The following is a 20473-nucleotide window of genomic DNA, read 5'->3' as shown; positions in this document are numbered from 1 at the left end:
CTTTTTTTTTCAATTTCAACTTTGCAACATGATAAATTATATCCTTACGTGTGATGGATTATAACGAGCAGCACACATTTCAAAATGAGAAGTAATTACAAAACAAAAACAAACAAGCCCTGCAATGAGCTGTTAAAGCTGAAAATCTCCCAGCACAGCATTTTCAAACAGCTGTACTGCTAAATTGCCTGTTCCCTTGATAGCAAAGAACAGACAGAAAGCTCCTGCTAGAGAGTTCAACCAGTACAGCCTCAGGTAATGTGCAACCACCAGAGAGAAAGTGGGAGAGATGTGGCTATGGAAAGAAAACAGGGCGGGCTGCTCAAAGATATGGATTTGGGTCCAGATGCACGGGGGTTACTTGCGAAGTGACATTCAGCAGAACAAATGGATCCATGAAGGAAACCTTTTTAGGGAGGACATTACTGATATGCATCAAAAGAGAAAAACAGCAACTGATATTATTTTCTTAATCCAGGAAACAGGCCTTGTTAAAAATGTCTGTTAAAAATGATTGATTCTCTGCTGGAAGGATTTGATCTTCGGATGTCACAGGCAGGTGTGCACCACCATATATTAGGATAAGTCCCATGCTGGATTCCCTGTTGCAATGACCCCACTTAAAACAGAGTCTGAGCATCTTCCCCCACTCCCGAGTATCCAAAGGATGCTGCTTAGGCACCACAACTTTGCTTGTGCCAAAATGATTTATTCCTGTGCCCATGATCCAGAACATATCAACAACACTTGGAGCACGAGTCTGAAGACGAGCAGCTGAGGGAGCTGGGAGGGCTCAGCCTGGAGAAAAGGGGGCTCAGGGGGAACCTTCTCACTCTCTACAACTCCCTAAGAGGAGGTTGTAGCCAGGTGAGGGTTGGTCTCTTCTCCCAGGTAACGAGTGTTAGGATGAGAGGAAATGGCCTCAAATTTCACCAGGGGAGGTGTAGATTGGACATTAAGAAAAAAATTCCTGACAGAAAGAATGATCAAGCACTGGAACAGGCTGTCCAGGGAAGTGGTGGAGTTACCATCCTTGGAAGTATTTGAAGACTGTGTAGATATGGTGCTTGGGGACATGGTTTAGTGGTGGACCTGGCAGTGCTGGGTTAATGATTAGGCTTGATGATCTTAGAGGTCTTTTTCAACTGTAATGACTCTGGGAATCTCTACTCTGTGTGAACAAGCTCGGTGGACAACACTGAAGCAGATAAATGAGGGAGAATTAATAATGCAAAGACTTGGAGTGAAATTTGTTAGCAAAGACCCCTGAGATGGAATAGTTCACATCAAAAACTGAGAGGGGGGGAAATAAAATCTTTCATCTCTATTGTTTCACTTGGCAGGACCTCAGTTTTCAGCATGGACTAATGTGACAGGGAATCAATGTAATGACTTCCTGGAAGACCATTTTCTTTACAACAACAACAAGAAGAAAGAGGAATGTACAAAGAATGAAGGGTAAATTTTGCACAAAGACTGTTTGATTCATTTGCTGCACAGGTTGGATTCTCTCTTCTCTTCCCTGAAATCCTGACACCTTTCAAGTCTTGTAAGTCCATAACACAACTCTCTCTGTAATTTTCTCATTTGCCTCTGAAAAGCTCATCATCTGTTCTTCAAGGGTTCTCCCAATTCCCCCAGTGGGTTCACAGGATTCATCCTACTCCTCTTTCCCTGGGTGTCGCCACACCCAGCCACAAGATCCCCTTATTTTTCTTTTAATTATTTGACACTGATGACTCAAAAAATGATCCCCACACTGTCACACAGCCCATCCTTAGCCCAGCCCTTCTTTGACATTTCCCTTTCAATTTCCAGCAAGCACGTTTAAATAATAAATCTCAGTTCTTGATTTTTTTTTTCCATTGAGGTGGTGAAAATCCCTTCTACTACGGATAAAAAATAAAATTATCCAAGACAACAAATCCATTATTTGGGTCCTGATTTTCTAGGAAAAGAAACAGAAAATTTCATGACTATTTCCTTTTTTGTACTTTTACAAACAGCCTTTCTTATATGTCTTTTTTTCACCTGCCAACATCTTGCCCATTACAAACAGATCTTAGTTGAAAGAAAAATTCTATTATTTAGAAAATGCACACTTTCCTGAACTTTATTTTGTGGGAAATTAAACTTTTACTCTAAAAGTGATCAAGTTGATAATTTCACTGTTTCTTTTAATTTTGCTAAGTTGAAGGAATTAATCTGATCCTACCATCACTTATTTCTGATTTCTCTATTATTTTTATATAATTGCAATGCTATATTTACATGCTGTAATGAGACCAATGTACATTATTGCATTATTAAAAAAGTTCACTTATTTCTTGACCAAATGAAAGCAAAATTGACCTGCTTTTATCTCCTGATATGTTTTCATATTCCTAAGTCACACTCCTCCCTCAATTATGATTTTGCCCATATTGTCAGTCCTTTGCCTGCACATTCTGATCTCCAACCAGGACAGATGGTGAGGTTTTGGAGTTCCTTACGATGTGAAGATTCAGTTTTGTGACAACATTAAACTGCTTTGTCCTCTCAGCTTTTCTTAGGCCCTACAATTTCTCTATGGCTCATTGCTCTGATTTTCTCACCCTGTTAATGGGGGTTATGAAGGACTCCTACTATTGCTCCTGCATCACACCAAAGACTCCTTAGTTTTCCTCATTATCTCTTAGGACATTAGAGCTCAGCTCTTTTTTAACTTAGATGTTTTATTAACTCATCATGGCAGGTGATGCTAAATGTCTCCTGATTGTCTTCCCACCAAATCTATCTGTATTTCACCTTCTATTTTTATTTTTCTCCAGTAATTTTGCATAAGATCTTCACTCCAATGCTGACAAAAGTCTCCCAAGCTACTTCTGAGGTCTTTTAATGTTCATACTTTTGCCTTCAGTTATTTACTATTGTGTAGAAAATTATTAAAAATCTCAAATACATCAACAAAAACACATGACTGGGATCACACTTTAATTTAATTATGTGATCACATTCACCCCCACATTCATGCTTTATTTTGTGCACAGAACATAGTGATAACTTAAAAAGAAGACACCCAATATGTTGTTTCTCTTTCCCTGTTCAGTGACTGCAGCAAGTTTATCCCAGTTTATCCTTGTACCTCACTCAACCCTGTTCTAAAGATAAAACTAAAAATATCTTCTTGGATTCTTATGTTCAATACTGTGTCTTGTGAGAGTTTTGCAAATTCTTAGGAGCTAATTTTCAAAATGTTGCTATTTCTGGGATCATGCCAACTTGAGAGGGAGATATCTGATGCACAAAATTAAAGCCAAATATTTCCTCTAATTTTTGGGTGCTGAATTTCAGTTGCCCTGTTGTGATAATAACTGCAGCTGGGAACACAAACTAAGAAGATTCCCAGCACATTCTCACTGTGTCCCAGCAATAACAGAGTTGGTTCCTCACAGATTTGTAGGAGCCACGTAGAGAGCTGGCACCTGTGCTTAAGGACAGGGATGTGTCTCTTCCAATGAAGTTCTCTTCCAGTTGATGGACACTCTCTGATATGCAGAACATGTGAGGTTATGTCCATGAGTCTCACATAGAGTGGGAAGGTAGAGTTAAACCACAACAGTCTTTCAGCACTGGGTCAGTATTTTGGTGCCTTTGTTCAGAAAGTGCATCATTATATTTCTTGAATTAGCTTTCTTCATGGAAAACTAGAAGCAGCTGTCAGCTTATATCCCTGGGAAAAGGACAGGGATGCTATTTGTGGGTTTGCATTCTCCTGTCTTCGATGGATTCTAATGGATTATACACAAAATTTGGGCCCAGACATATTGCTTCATCCAATGACAATTCTAGAGCTCCACATTTGTTTTTGTTTTTTTTTTTTTTAAATCACAGTTTGCAGAATACTCTAAAGAGGAAGTTCCTGAGGCAAGTTCTCCTGGTTTTCATGCCTTTTTTCCTCTGGAAGAGGCTCCCACTACCTTATATTCACCAGTTTGTAATTTCAGAGGAAATTTCCCTAAACTTCAGTGCCATTCTTCACACCCTAAAGAAAGCTGAACAACTTTGCCCATTTCTATCTAGTCCTTTGTTATCACAAGTGTAAAAGCTCTGCTGTGGTTGCAGTAACTGATGAAAACAGACAATTTGCAGCTTCTTGAGAGAACAATAGAAGGAATTGAAAGACTAACGACAACGGCCTGGTTTGGCGGCCCAGGGAAAGAAGGGCAATATCATTTTCCCATATTCAAAGTTGGAAAACATGAATCCATTTTCCTTCTTTTCATCAGAAGCAAATAATTCAGATGTTTCCCATCCCTTAATTGTGCCTTTGTTTCTGTGATGAGGGGAAATCATCCCCATGACAATCTGTTGGCTAAATTTTCCCCACATCTGCAGAGTGTTTCACCAAGTGGGCCATTTGCCCATTTGCAGGCTAATGAACAAGAGGAATTTCAGATTCTTGAGATGGAGCCTGTGGAGGGAGGTTGGGAAACATCATATTTCAGAAAACAGCCTGGGTTGGACTGGGAGAAAGATTTAATAGATTCTGCTGTAATATGGGTGAATGATGACAGATTCAGTCTTCCTTTGTAAAGTTTGGGGAAAAGACCATGTGTTTTCAGGCCCGTGAAACCTTTTTCTTCTAGTGTTCACAACAGGCCATTGCAGCATTCCCTATTTGATACAAAGGCCCTGAGGATTTTACTTAGCTGTCACTCTCTGAAGATGAGAGACACCCTCAGAAAATCTTTCAACAGCCAGCAGAGTAAAATATTGTCTAACAGCTTCTGCACCAGTGGCACCCAAAGCAACAGACCTCTCCAACCTTCATTTTGTTCACCAAGGTTTGTGCAAACAATAGCCTTTAATTTCTCAATTCTGGCTCAAGGGCAAGTTTAGGGAAGCTGAACCCCTTGCTTTTTATTCTCAGAGCTGCTAGAGAGCCTCACGAGCACACAGAGTGTCAAAAAAAAGAGTAAGACTCAGGAAATTTGCTGCTCAATTGGTCTTTAAGGTGTTGAAGCCATTCACACCCACCTGACTCAGACTGCAGGAAAGAGAACATGGAATGAAACAAAGGGAGTGGCCAGGAAGAGGACAGAGTGAGGGTTTACAGTCTGGGTGGTGGGTGAAACAGGTCCTCAGAGTGATAGGGAAATGTCCTTGTGGAGGTACAGTGGACACAGGCAAAGCAAAGCCCTGGCAGCTCTGATCCTTTCTTGGCCAAAGTGGGATTACACATTCAGTCACAGTCTCTTTTACAATTTATGCACAAAACAACTCCTGATGTGATACTGTTACTGGCCAAATCAGAGATTCACTGAGAAAGTCCCTTTCAGTCTTATTCTCTTGTCCATCCACATAACAATCCATACTGTAGGTTGCAAATAAATCCCCAGGAAAGTGTGTATCAACATGCGGAATTGGAGAGATCAGGTCATTCTCTGAGAATCAGGTCATTCTCAGAGAGATACAGGGATAGAGAAACACAGGGTCCTCTCCGGGATTTCTCAAAGCAGACAGAATTTGGTGCCTCCTTTAAATTGTTTCCAAACCTGAATCAAAACTCATCATGGTTAAAAAGCAAGGGAATAAACAAACCTTCTGTGCATGGTGTTGTTCCACGTTCTCTTTTTGGTGGCAGGTGGCTTTGAAGTCATAATGACATGAATTAAGAGTTCAAGGTGGCAAACATTTGAAAGCACAGTCTCATTTAAAAGCCTTGCATTTGTACTCCAGCCCTGGGGTAAAAAGGAGTATTATCTGCAAGAACATACTATGCCAGCCCACTGCACGTGGTTTTGCAGCTTGGGTTACACATTCTGATCTTATATTCTGATATCCTCTACAGGATATTGCAAATATTTCCTTCCAGGTTTTTAATATACTAGGATATCTTGTATATGATTTCCCTCCCCCTCTTTACAGACCTTGGGTATGTGTTCTCTCATCTCAGAGACTTGGATTGACATTTCAGCCAGGAGGGAGAAGTCATGGGAAGTCATTCATTTCACAAGAGAGAAAACTAATTTCCTTGCTGTTTGAAATTTGTGAGACTGTTTTCAAGAAATATCCCAACTGATGTGCAATTTTTCAGGCAGCAACAATTGCTTTTGGGCATGTCTGGTCTCAGATTTGCATCTTCATCAGGATTTGAACCTCTCTACTGCATCTCTGCCATTCAGTGAAGAGAACTACTTTGCTCCTGTAGATAATAGGCTGTTATCCTCAAGCAGATTGATCATTAGAAGTAAACATGCCATTCACTCTGATCATCTGTGCTCTTAAATACATCCATCCTGCTAAATCTGTTAGTGTTTACCTTCCGATTTAGAAATGGCAGCATTAAGATCCTAGCTAGCTAGCTGTATAAAAGAAAAACAGAGGTAGATTTCAAGTTTTGATTCAACATCCAAGAGAAAATTATATTTCACTATGAAAAGTACCCTTAAAATATAATTGCAATTTGAATATTTTCCTGCATTTAGGAGAAAAATCACAACTGAGTATCTGAAATAACGTAACACAGAGAAATGTGAATTTGGTGTTTCTGGGTTTTGTGGCTCCAAGAAATAATGGGAACACTAAGTGTACAGACTTTTTATTCCTCTTTTTTCCAGGACACCAGGTAACATCATCACCACTGTCATTATACACAGTGTGCACAGTGCCAAACAGCATCAGAACTAGTCAGGATGCCTGGGAATGGTTCTATCGTAGAAAATCTGTGACAAGTGGAGCTCCTCAGCTGTCATTTTTTCTATGGAAAAATATGAATAAGCTTAGACTTGTTTTTTTTTTCTTATTTGAAAACAGAAGAGTGGAAAATACATGATTAATGAATGATATATCAGGGTTTTAGAAACTTATGAATGATGGAAAGAAAGAGTTCTGATCAGGAAATAATTATTCACTGTCTTGGTCATTGCAAGTAGTGGAATCACCACCCCTGGAATAGTTCAAAAAATGAGGAGATTTGGCACTTTGTAGTGTGGTTTAGGGCAGATGGTGGTGTTGGGGGTAAGGTTGGACTTGATGATCTTGGAGGTGTTTTCCAGCTTTAATGATTCTAATTTTAGGCGGAGCAGTGAAACAATCAGACCAAGCAAAGAGAAGTAAGTTGTCAGGTAGCATCTCCCACAAAATACGGTAAAGTCCAAAAAACCACCATATCACTTCGTAAGGGAATACACAGACTCACAATGGTAAATCTGTGACTGGAATCTCCACGTGACTTGTGCCTTCAGGAGTCACCTGCCAGGAGGTCAGAGGAAGAATTACTCTGTTATTTGCCTGTTTACAATATGCTTTATGAAAGCAGTCATTCCTGGTTTTTGCTGGAGGAAATATTCTGCCAACATGGGCCGTTGGTCCATGAAATACTTGTATTTTCTGATGTAATTCATTTTGCCCAGTGTGAGGATCTCATACTAACAGAGATATTTGGCAGCCACTGACGGGAAGTGTAGGACACCCACAACCATTGTTGCAAGGAATGGGGATGAGGAGGCCAAAATTTCATTTCCATGACCGCAAAACACATGAAAAATATTCTGATGTGTAAAGGAGTGGGAAAGAAATGAGGTGGAGAGAAACGAAACCCGAGTTCCTCAGTCACTGGGAGATAAATCATAATCATTACTATTAATTACCAATAGTTAGGAGTATTAGTAATGAATCACCTTGTCAGGAGGGTTAGTGGGCTGAATGGCTGAACGGTAACAGGTCTTAAATCTGAGCATCCTCACCTGTTCTGCAGTTGCTCCCTCCAGATTAGACTGGGCAGCAGCCCCTGGCAGTGGATAACAGCAGCATTCAGCCTTCAGGGCCATCAGTCCCAGGATTTTTAAGCGGCACTGCATTAATTTTACATTAAAGAAAAAAAATCCTACAAAATAAATCCTAAAAGACAACAGAGAAGAAATCGATGTTTGGAGATGAGTTGATTAAGTCAGGAAAGAAGAGGCTTTGTGTGCATGTGGCCACAACTGGAGAAATGCACACACACAAATAAATCTAAATTGCTTAAGGAATATGAGTGTAAATAAATGATATTTTATAGTGCACCAAACTGCCAAGCATGTCATAACCCTGTGAAAACCACTTAGGCTTTAATGGCTGAAAGGCATAAAACTGACAGAAGAATAAATTCCCTGTGCACTCTGACATCAGAATACATTTCCTATGGAAATAGTGCTGTTTTCCTCATTGACTTCAAAAAAGCCATTGAATAGGGTGACTTTAAAGCTTGGTTTGGTGGGGCAGCACATCTTGGCTTGGAGAACGCCGGGGAGATGTTTTCCAGTGAGAGCTGAGCAGCTGAGGATGAGAAGTAAGCAAAAAAATGCTGGCACCATTTGTGGAACAGGTGGGATACCTGGTGTGGAAAAGTTTGGCAGGTGCCTGGGATAAAATCTAAACATTTAAGAGCTGAAATTTGAGTTTATTCACACCATAATTGCAGAGGGGATCATGCTGCTTATTGTTCAATCTCCTTTGCCCAATGGAAATGCTGCAAGGGATGCTTGATCCTAGAAAATATACTGTGTGTACCCCCAAAGTCATAAAGTGGATACTCCAATACACTGTAATAAACTAAAATTATTACATTTAAATATTTTAAAAGACCAAAACCTACATAAAAAATGAGATGACCAAAAGAAGAAAGAAAGAGAGATTGAGTACATTGGTTTTGGACCTTCATTTTTAGTAACTAGAGATTTGTAAGGTGGAAACTGGTCAGATAGTCTTAGAATGTGGCTCTTGCCTCAAGGAAGAGGGTGACCCCTCCTTTCCATCTGTTCCTCAGAATTCAGTGTTCTTTGATGTATGATATAGATTTCAGGTCATAATAATAAATAAAGGACATCCTTAGTTAAAAAAGAATATTCTTCAAATCATTAAATGTTGATATCCCCATTAACCTGAGCTCTCCTGACAAACAGTGGAGTGATAATTAATATAATCCCTGGAGCTAAGCATGAGAGTCTTGTCTTTGTAAGGTCTACACAGGTCACAGGACAGATGAATGAAGCCCTTAAAACACCTATTTCTGTCCGTTTGCTATAGAAGAAGTCAAGGGTGACAAGCTCAGCAGTAGATTTTTTATTACAGGCATCTAAACTTAGGTGAGATGAATCATACAGCAAATGCCCTAGCAGTGAGGACACTCATTATTCTTACATGGAATAATTGACCATGGAAAAGGGGAGAAACCTCCCCATTGCTTCTTTCCCTTAAGAAAGAATAAATACTATATCCTACCAGCAACAAAGCTACAGACATCACTGTACCATCTATTAAGTTTCCTTGATCTCTGATTTTTATTACATTATCAAAGCAGGTGAGACACTATGTTGGCATTGTATGAACCCTGCACACATTCTTCATATTTCCATCATTCCTGTGTCATCTGAACCAATGCTGACACGACCTGAATGAATGGCACAATACAGTGTCACTTCACACTCAGGTGAAGCAGCAGCAAAAATGTTTATATGTGTTTATGCTTGCAACGCTTCCTTCATCGTTGTGATGAGTCCTTGAGCCTTTCTGACACTCTGAAGATCTTATTTGGGCTTATTTTGACAGGTTGCTGTATGCAAGTTCAGGCTTCCTAAGCAATCTTGCATGAACTATAAGTGTTCAAAGTGTTGTCTTTGTTTCACACGTTCCCTGACAGAGGTATCAGTGCTGCAGGCAGAGAGGAGTAGCAACAAAGCAGGAGGTGTGTTGTGTTCACCAAAAATGCAAATCTCAGTCTCTTTTCTGATAAGAGATGCAGAGCCAGCACACCAGCACCTGCATGGCTCCAGGGCTCTCCACCTGCAGTGTCATTTATCCTCCAGATTCATTAGGAGAACTACCAAAAGACCAAACTAAAGGCATAAAACAGCCTTCAAGGACTTAATCACACTTCTTTCATCAGCCCTTTCCCCCCCTTGTCTTTCTTGCTGCAGGCATTACCCCTTGGTTCATCTGTCCACTCCTGACAGGTTCAGGATGCTCCTGTCCCAAGCCAATGGATGTATTTCTGCAGACTGACTGTGTGGGTACCATGAGGGGTGGCACAAAGTTTGGTTTAGAGCATAATGCAGGAGATCAGTGTGGTGCTGAGGAAGGACAGTCAAGTCTTCCCATGCCTCCTCCCCACCAGCCCTCACACACACCACGGCCCCCTTTTCGCCGTCTTTGATGGGCAGTGTGGTTTATCCTAGGATAAAAAACCAGGTGGGAATTGCAGGAGGAACTGTCTGGATGCTTCCATCATTAATGCATTACAGAGATGGGAGAGCTGAGGTGTTGGTGCACATCAGCCTGCAAAAGGGTATAAAGTGCTGCTGGAGACTGGGCTGACTGGACAAACTGGTCTCCCAAGGTTGCAGACAGTTTGTGGGTGGGTCCTCCCCCTGGCAGGGTCATCTGCAGGGTACATCCAGCCTGAAGACAGGGTGAGCAAACGGAACTTTGGGATAGGTGAGCAAAAGACATTAAAATTTAGTCAAATACGGAAATAAAATCCTAGAGTAGCTCCGTAGGTACTTTGTAATTGTGAATTCTACAAGGCCAAAGACTGTAAACCTGTATGTTTCTAGCTGAACTTGCTTGTATTATAACCCTTTAGATACTATAATCCATTATAATAAATGATAAAGTTGTTTTTTAGATACTGCACTGGCAATATTTAGATACTGCATTAGGAGTAAATCTAATCATAATCATCCACATAAATCACTGTCCTACTTCTCCCACCTGCCTGATATCCTTACCTTGACTACTCTGCAGCAACCAATCTTCTACTTTTGCATCTGACAGTCTAAATGTGCTTTGACTTCCCTATTTTACCAAAACAAAATTATCTCAGAGGCCCTCTGATGTGGTCAAAAGCTCTCCTGGAGCTGCTCACCCTGGGCTCATAATGCTATGACACACGTCATGTTCCAAAGAGTTGGCTGATGGGCACTGGGACAACAGGACATGTACACAGTGTAGATGAACTGAGATTACCTGATCGCCAATTAATGTGAGGAACTAACTGGTGAAGACTTGTTGAAGATTGCAAGGGTCCTAGGACTTCACACAAGTAGAAATATGACTTTTCTACAGAGCAAATGTTTTCACTTTTTTGAGATACAGACACTTGAGGCCATTCCATGAAGTCTAGTGTTGACCTTAACCCTGCTCCAAACATGTCAGTACATGCAAAATATGCCTATTGAGTCCAGTGAAGGTCAGCAGGACCAGAGGCTGTATGGATAAAGCCAGAACTGAAATAAAATATCTCACTATCCTCCCTGGTGGCTCTAGAGTATCCTGTTTATCCCATTCATTTTCTTCTCATCCCTGTTGCTCACTCACTCTCATCTCTATAGTGCTCAGATGTTTTCCCAATGCAAAAAGATATTAGAGGGATACAGATATTTTAATTGCTCTTTGATGGCTCTAAGATAGCTGCTGGAGGAAACTGCTTGGCCCTTGAAGCAGTTTTAATGACTTCTTTGGGGTGGTACTCAAAGAATCTATCATGGCATATCCATGATTCCAATTCTGGGAGGAGTTCAGACAGGGTTGGTTTGTAGAACCTCTGCTCTGGCCTTCATCTCATTCCTCCTTTCTGTCATTTTCAAAGCAAAAGGAAGGAACAGTAACTCTCCTAGAGTCCACATTTTCGATCCTCTATTCCATTCCCTTGATTTCACCCTCCTTTGCTCATCTCACTGACCTCAGTTCCCTCCCGTGCAAAGTGCAATGGAAATCTCCATGTTTTGCACACACACAGACCAGGAGTGTGTACAAGGCTTACAGCCCTCAAATCCAGTAAAAGACCCACATTGGATGGCTTTGCATCTTTTCAGTGGGTGAAGGGTTGAATCTTGAGGAATGGGGGTATCAGCCCAGGATCCATCGTCATCATTCACTCACCCTCCAAGTACAGCAACTTTCAGAGAGTTCCCGCTCAGAGGGAGGTGCTGGTCACAGCCCATGATGGTCCAGGACAGTTCAGAGGGTCTCTCTTAGGACAACTGTTTAGAGGGTCACAAGGGAATTGGCTTTGGTCACGGTATTATTCCATCCAGGCCACAATTCAGGTCGGCAACTTCCTCTGAAAGTTCGACAAGAAAAATGTTGTTCCACTGGAGTTGTTATTCAGGCAAGAAAAATAAGTTTCCAAGGCTGTTTGTTATAAAACAGGAGCTCATTAGGCAGCAACTGGTTCCTGGGAGCAGACAGTGTTTCTGACAAGCTTAAGAGGGGCTTAACCCAGGTGCTGTTTGTCAAGGCCGAAGCCTAACGAGCATTTCTGAGATCATAGTGCAGCCTCAGGAGGGGGGGATGTACCCCCACAGATACATACAGAACCATTTCGTTATTTTTATCTCACTTTGAGAGAAGTAAACTCACACACACAGAGCAGGGCAGGAAAATAAAATGTTGTAAGAGGATCTAGATAAATAAGATTGGACAAATTAGATATTCTGGAAGCAATAGAGGTTGAAAGTGTGTCTGATGTAAAACAAAAACCAGAATATACAGTTACAACAATCACACAAAACACACCTGAAAAAAGGTGCCACAGCATTTTAAGGGAGAAAATCCCTTTATAAAAGCCAGCACTACAATCTTGGAAAGGTTTGTCATTCTCCTTTCCTGATCTCTCAGTAGAAGAATCTCATAATGAGAAGTGAACCTCAAAGAGCTCTTGGCTGAGTTACGCCATTGTGGGTTCCTACAGTAGTTAGGACTTTATAAACTTTCTGAAGTAAGACCCAGGTGCCCTTACATTTTCTTTTTCTCCTGTGCAGTACCTTTGCTACATGTTCCTAAACTTTTCTCCACTGTTTTTCTGTCAGAAAGCACTACCAAATTCAGTGACATAAAATAGGTGGCTGAGTGAAGACTGAAGGAGTCAGAGAAATTTAAGGTTTCACTGAGGCAACTTTCCCCAGTTATTGAGATACATTATGGTATTTTTGTGTTAGTGAGGCTTCTTTCCTCTCAGTTTTTCCCACTCAATTTTCCTCACCATTTACTAAATGGCTGTATTTTCAGTCTTAAGAAGTAAAGACTTTTATAATGTCAACATCTCTTGATTCAGTGTAAGTTAGAGATCCATGGAACAGTTTCCTGCTGGAGAGCTCTTCCTGCTAAAAATAATATTTCATGAGAATACAATCCTTGGAAACCAGATATGTTCATTCTGTAACTTTTCTTCTGTAGAAAAATCTGGATTTTCCTGAGATAATGCTTATTTAGTGTTTTGGGAGGAGCAGTGAACTGATACTTTTACATTTACTGAAATATTGCAGGACTTGGTATTATACAGAAAATCATTGTGGTGTGAAGACGTGTATTACTGCTCTGAGATAAAAGGTTAATTCCTTTCCTGAGCCCATGTTTTTCTGGAGAGTAGTGAGCGAGGAAGGCAGTGGAGTCTGGCTTTGAGAACAGCCTCTAGGATTTCCCTCTGTGGCTGTATTGACAGCACCAAAAAGCCTGGATAATGGGATGATGTTATCTCCGAGGATACCCAAGGAATGACAGAAGGGTGAGAGCTCATGAATCACCATCCTCTGGTGGGTGAACAAAGCCTTACTCCAGAGTTATTAAAGAATATTTGTTTTTAATGGGGATGACAGAAAGAAATATGATTTGCTTTTATTCAGTTTCGTGGATAGCAGTGGTCAAGATTAGAGGCAGGACAGGGCAGAGCTCTGTGTAAAGTGTCCCCTCGCATCCTGACTCAGCTCCACATCCAGCACCCAACCAAATGTGCAGGAGGAGGGAAATCCTGCCTTGCTGAGTCTTTTGCCTTCTCAGAGTCACACCCATTGGCTGCAGACCACTCCTCCCTCTGAGGTGTTCTGCGAGTAGCAGAGCTCAGCTTTTGTCAACCCTGTTTCAGACTGTGACAAATTCCTTCCCTGAATCCGTACTCTTTTTAATCTAAATGTCAGGTAGGAAATTAAAGCCCTGCTGAAACGGAGTGTATTACCAGCATTTTATTAGATCACAAACAATTTAATAACCAGATAGAGGGAGAAGGTCATTTTGTTGTCAGTCCAACTTATCTCATAAATTAGGCATCAGGTTTTGCACAAAAGCATCTCTCAGCAAATAAAATTATCTGGTTTGATGAAGGACCTCTGTCCACGGAAAACAGATAACAGATGAAAGATGGAGCCCTGTAACAAAATTCTTATCCAGGAATGTATGGAAGGGGATGGATTCTTTAAAAATACTTTTCACACATTTACCTTATTAACAGTAAGCAAATGCCAAAGCAGCAAAGGACACACCTTCCTGATGGGTTCATGTGAAATGCTTTCAAGGTCAGTAAACAAAAGGGTTGGCAGATGAAATATTGATGATAAATAGGGGAGCTCTTAGTGACCTCACTGGCTGTAAAGGGAAGAAACCTAGGACATTATCTCTTCACTAGAACTATTTATAGCCCAGAGATTACACTTTTCTGAGCAGGAGCAGGGCAGTGTGTGCTGCAACCCAACATGGCATTGATTCCAACATGTCACACCACGAATCTGTTTCTGGGATGAGGGAAAGGAGTGACAAGGAAATGGCTTGGCTAGAGCAAAATTTTTTTTCTGGAAATATGAATGTCTGATATTGCTCAGATTTCTGTTCCTGCTCCTTTTGGAGGAATGGGGAACTTTTTTTTTTTTTTTTGAGAGAGAGAAGGAATAAGAGTATTTTTTATTCTGTTATGATAAGGGCATAAACACTACTTAGTGATGAAATGAGAGTGCTTAACTGACATTGCTTTGCATAGTGGATATCCATTGTGTCTCCTGGCTGAGAAGCCAGGAGTTGGCCTTACAAGTACTAGTGGGTTTCCAGTGGTGTCCCAGGGCTATTGACCCAATGTCATCCAATTTTTGGGCTGCTAATAAACTACAGCCTTGTTCCTCACAGCAGTTTATACTGTTTATGCTATACGGTTCATGGACTGATGGGTTGAAAAATACTTGGTAATTTGTTCATAGAATACGGGATCTCTTCATGTGGATACCATTAGTCAAGGACAGGATTTTTATTGCCAAATGCAAAGGGATGTGCATTCCCAGGGCATGGAGTGGTTGGCCATCTCAAAAAGAAAGGAAAGCCATTTCTCAAGAGAGATTTATGGACCATTCAAGGTTATGGTGTTACAGCTGAACATTTCATCCGATGCTTGGATTTATTTACTGCCTTTGTATAGATTATTTTAGCTTTGGTGTCAGCAGGGCTGGAGGCTTCAACAAGATTTTATAAGGATATTGCTGACGAAGGGCGTAGTTAACCCAAAGACTTCCAGGATGGGACATGTGCTATGTAGTCTGGATCCATTGTTAGGCAGAGAACATATAAGAGTGATTTAAGGCCATCAAATGCAAAATCCTGTATGTAGGCAGAAGAAATGGAACCCTTACTGACTGGATAGGGGACAACACAATCTCCTGGGAAAGGCTGACATCATATGGTCTGGAAAATCTCTTGGGTCTGTTTGGGTCAGCTGTCCCAGCTGTGTACCCTCCAGTTTCCTGTGCATCCTCAGCCTTCTCTCCGGCAGAACCGTGTGAGAAGACCTTGACTCAGTGTAAGCCCTGCTCAGCATCAACTAAACCATCATCGATTGTGTTATCAACATTATTCTCACCCTAAATCCAAAACACAACACTGTACCAGCCAGTGAAAACCAGGTAGGAAATCAACTCTGTCCCAGCTGAAAGCAGGACATGGTATTTCTGGGAAAAACAAACAAACAAACAACAACAAAAACAGCCAAAAAAACCCCCAAACCCTACAAAACCAGAATGTCTGCTATAGACAAAAAGCTGGAACAAAATTGTGTTCCCAGTCAGGTGTGGTCAAAAGATAACATTGCCTGTGGGTCTATTAAAAAAAGTTTTCTGAGCTGGGATAGACAGAGGACTTTACCTGGAGTCCATGAAACTGAAGACATTGGGATGCCACAACAGTTCTGGAGGTAAAGGATGTGTAAATCATGGAGAAGCTTCATGGAAAAGTCATAAGGCATTTCTCTCAAAGTGAAGATCTTTAAATAGCAGTTCTCTGAATGCAAAGATAATCAGAACTGATTTGATGATACTGAGCAGAAACCAGAAGACTTCCTAGGAATTTTTAAACCTGTGGAAAAATCCACAACAATTTTCATGTCAGACAGGTTCTACAGAGGGATACAATTCTTTTTATAAATTGAGGAGGATTTGTTCCAGTGGTTAAACCACTACAGAAAGTAATAAAATTTCCATTTCATGATATCTTTTCAAAAAGCGTACAGCTTTCCTATGAGGCAATGCTGCAGCTAAACACCCACCTGCTTTTCTGTAGGAGAAACTTGGTAAATAGCTGTGCACTGTGTGATATGGGAGGTTAGATTATGTTGTCAGTGTGCTCTTTCTGGCATTAGAGTCTCTGCATCTAAGAAATCATTGTCTGATCCAGGACTACAGACTCTGCATCCCACAGCGAGTGGTGCAGCAAAAGGAAACATACCCTGAAGCTAATCTTGTGTAGAACAATACCTATTCTTCCCCTTGGCAGGAGATCATGCAGTTTTATTTTCCAGGGTTTATTCACTTTTTCCTTTATTTCTTCCTATTTCCTTTTTATTTTTTTTAAATTATTTTAATATATTTCTCTGTTGGATGTAGCCTAAAGGATGGGAGATGTTAAGGTATGTAAGCAGATGAGGAGGCTCTAGGCTGAGGAGTTTGAGGTTAAGCAAACTGAACAGGCTGTGGAAAAATTTGGACACGACATGAGAAATTGGAAAGCATCACATATAACAGAGAGAGAAGCTGATAAAAGTTACAGGGAGCATCATGAAGAATGCCCAGGTTTCAGAGGTGGAGTCTTAAATGAAAGGCAACCAAACTCCAGCACGAATTGGAGGGGAATTCTGGGGACCTTTGGGGGCTTACAAGGCAAGAGTGCCTTGATATCCACATCAGTAATGTGAAATAAGACTGGGATTGTATAGGTGAATTAGAATTAACAAATTTGAGTGTGACTTTAGCAAAACTGGGACAAATGGAGGAAAAAAGTTAAGTATGAATTTATTTGGGAGGGCACAAGGGCAGAGAGAAGGAGGGCTTGGGTGGATTGTGAAGTGAAAGCGTGGGAGAATGGGGAAGAGACAAGGGCAAAACACTGGTTGTATGAAAGTGGTTTGATACCTCTCCTGGACAAATCCACCACCTGAACAGTGTCATTTGTCCCATTGTCTATCAAAGCCTATTCCTGACTATTTTCCTGTGCGAACGTGCATTTGTGGCAACCAGTCAAGGGTGAGATCATGGGTCCAGGATCTGAGTTCTGGAGAAACCAGGAGTCTGAGAGTGTATGTTTTGTTGGGTTGTTTCAAGGAGATTCAGTTGGGACACCAGATATTGGCTTTCAGCTTTCATCTGGAATGGGAAATGTGAAGAATAAAATCCTACGAGAAAGGGGAATTCCTGTATTCTGAACCTGAAATCAAATGGACTGACAGAAATCCTCATCAGGCTTTTTTACAGTTTTCCTGATGAAGAATTCAAATAAAACCCAGCCACGGGGTTACATTGAGCTAATTATAATGACAAATAACCTTCAAATAAAATGCCAGTACCCAAACCCTGACAGTTTTGGAGAATTTGAATCCATTAAGCAATTAGGTCATTTCTCTAATTGAAACAATTCCAAGGTCCAGTCTCTGACTTCACATAATATTGGGATAGATTGTGTTCTGACCAGTCCCAAGAGCCACCTAATTAAAGGCTAATCAAATTAATACTAAAATAAAGCTTTTTAGTTTGTTCTAGGACTTTCAGTAGCACTTTGACTTCAACACAGTGCCAGTAGTGGAGCTGGTTAATCACTGGGACTTGGTGCTGCAGATGCTTGATGGAAACAGGAGGCAGAACTTGTGCTGTATTTATGAATTACTCCTTCACTGTTGCTGACAGATAAATACAGGAAACAATATGGAAAATATGGCCAGATGATATTTAATAAAAGGGCCTTTTCAGAGACCTGAATATCCATTACTGTGCAGGCAATAGTTAGCAGGATAAACAACTCAATCCATCTCAATCTGTGCACTTAGGCAGAGCTGTATCCCTGTCGTTATTCACCTGCTCAGATTTATCTTCTTATTTGCCTTCTTATTGATACATATATCTCTCTCTATCGTGTTTCCAAAGCACTTGGCACCCTGTGATCTGATTGTTCAGCTTCTGGTTTTGGGATCATCCTGTACAAAAGGAAGCAGAGGCTCTGGAAGCAATGGTTGGCAGGAAAAGCTCCATGGTGCCTGTGGGGATGAACTTTGCAGAGATGGTTCCCAGAGTTTTTTTAATCTTAGGATCCACTGGACAAAGGAGGATGTGAACCCTGGGTCACTGTGTTCTGTCCTTTCTATGGCAGACACAGCACACAAACCCATCCAAAACTGAGAAAGCAGCAGCAGAAAACTGGAAGTTTGGGTCCATAAATCTATGGGGAAGCCTTGCTTTAATAATCAAAACCGTGTCCTGTGCAGTGTCCTCAGGCTGGATTTCTGCTTTTATCTGTCTCCATTTTCTTATAATCTTATTTGTCTACTTATACATTAATTTATTTGATTGTTTTTTTAATCACCTCAGCAATTACATTCTTTTGTGATCTCATGACTTTTTCTTTCGTTTAAATACTCTCTCCCACTACAGGGGCAGCTCTTTACCCACACAAGTGCAGTACAAGGAGGAATTTCTTGCTGTATTTATTTGATTAAACAAGTTGCTTCAAACATCAAGTGAAGAGGCTTGCTCTTTGGTGAATAGGATGAGTAGATGAAGTCATCAGGTGTCTCAGGGGTGTTTCATAGCAGAAAAAACACTACATACTGTGATGTGAGGGCCTTACTCACTGTGCCTTAATATATGCCTCAGTATTGACCTTCAAAGTAACAGTTTTCTGCATTTGTACCTCAAAAGCTAAACTAGAGGAGGCCTAAATTCTTTATAAAAGGTTTTCCATTTTTATTGCCTACTGCAGCTCCCCCCCGGGTCTCCCTTTATCACTCAGCCCAGGCAGCAGATTAATTCTCTGCTAAATGCAAAATCTGATGACATTTTTTCCATAAATCAAGACACTATCAGGGGATTTACTCCAGAGCAGTAGCTCCCAGCCCTGACTTTACAAAGATTTCAGTGTAGGAAGGTTTCCAACAGGAGCTGCCTCTGTCCCCAAAATCTTTCAGTTGCTGGAAGGCAGTGCCAGTGAGATGCTGTGTGTGGCAGTTGCTCCACAGCTGGTTTTAGGCTGGGAAATGAGAACAGATGGAGCAGCTGTAGCAGAAACAATCTCCAGGGTGGAAAACTCATGTCTTCTTAGTGTGAGCTGATGAACTGAAGCTGGTGTTTGTGTCAGATTTTTCTCTCATTTATAAGTAGAATCAGGCAGGGGACATTAAACACGCAGTTTTCCAAGGGAACTACTGAAGTACCAAACAAGTAAATTAAGATGGAGTGATGGATTCAGATGATGTGTTAAATATAATTTTTCTGATAGACTCTTAGCATGGATACTCAAATGGATGGTGTGGATTTATCCTCACAATCAACTCGAAGTCTCAGCACTACTGTTACTGTGTTATCCCCTTTTTTAGAAAGTGGAAACACATAAATGTTTTACTGAGTATGATTGTTCTACAAAAAAAAAAAAAAGGCTTCCTGAAACATTATATTTGATAAAACAGATGATGGACAAGTTTCCAGTAATTCTAATCTTTGACTATCATTGCTCTGAAGAGTAGATTCTCCTTTAGAATTGCTTCAGCTGCCTGTCTCAACCTGAGGAGGATCATGTTTGCAGCATTGCAATTCCTACCCAGAAGAACCAGAGTGCCCAGGACAAGGAATTCTCCATCTTGGCAATCTGCAGAAGTCAATGAATTCAAGCATAGTTTCAAAATTACATTGTTTACAGTAAAATGCACTAATGCCCCACATAATTCCATCTTACCTCAAACAAAAGATGCTGCACAGCTGTATCAACCCAGGAGAGCAAAGCTGGCATCCTCACCATTATAGAGTCCTTGCTTTTTCCTTTCCCCAACAGACACTAATTTCCCACTCTTTCCTGTGTTATGAGGGCTGGAAAACTTGAAAAGAGGCAGAGATATACCAAGCAGAAAATAAACTCTCTTCTCTTTACCTGAGCTGGTGTCCCATGAAAGCATCCCTGGGGTTGAAGGGCTGGGATTCAATTTATTGTTGTCAACTGACTGTGTCATTGAGAGTGGAGAGTTATTTCTGGTGCATATTTCATCCAGGCTACCTAAATATCCTTCCATAGCCACACTTACTCAATATTCTGACATCACAAAAAGCTGGGTTTCAACTGTCAGTACTACTGAAACAAACCTGAGGGAAACCAAGAAGAAATATTTGAGGAGGAAGAAGATTTGTGAGTTTTGTTTGAGATCAGCAGCAAATAAACATGCTCATGA

The sequence above is a fragment of the Lepidothrix coronata genome, unplaced genomic scaffold, assembly GCF_001604755.1.
Source record: "Lepidothrix coronata isolate B3197 unplaced genomic scaffold, Lepidothrix_coronata-1.0 Scaffold148, whole genome shotgun sequence".
Taxonomy (NCBI): domain Eukaryota; kingdom Metazoa; phylum Chordata; class Aves; order Passeriformes; family Pipridae; genus Lepidothrix; species Lepidothrix coronata.
Note: the sequence above shows the minus strand (reverse complement) of the source record.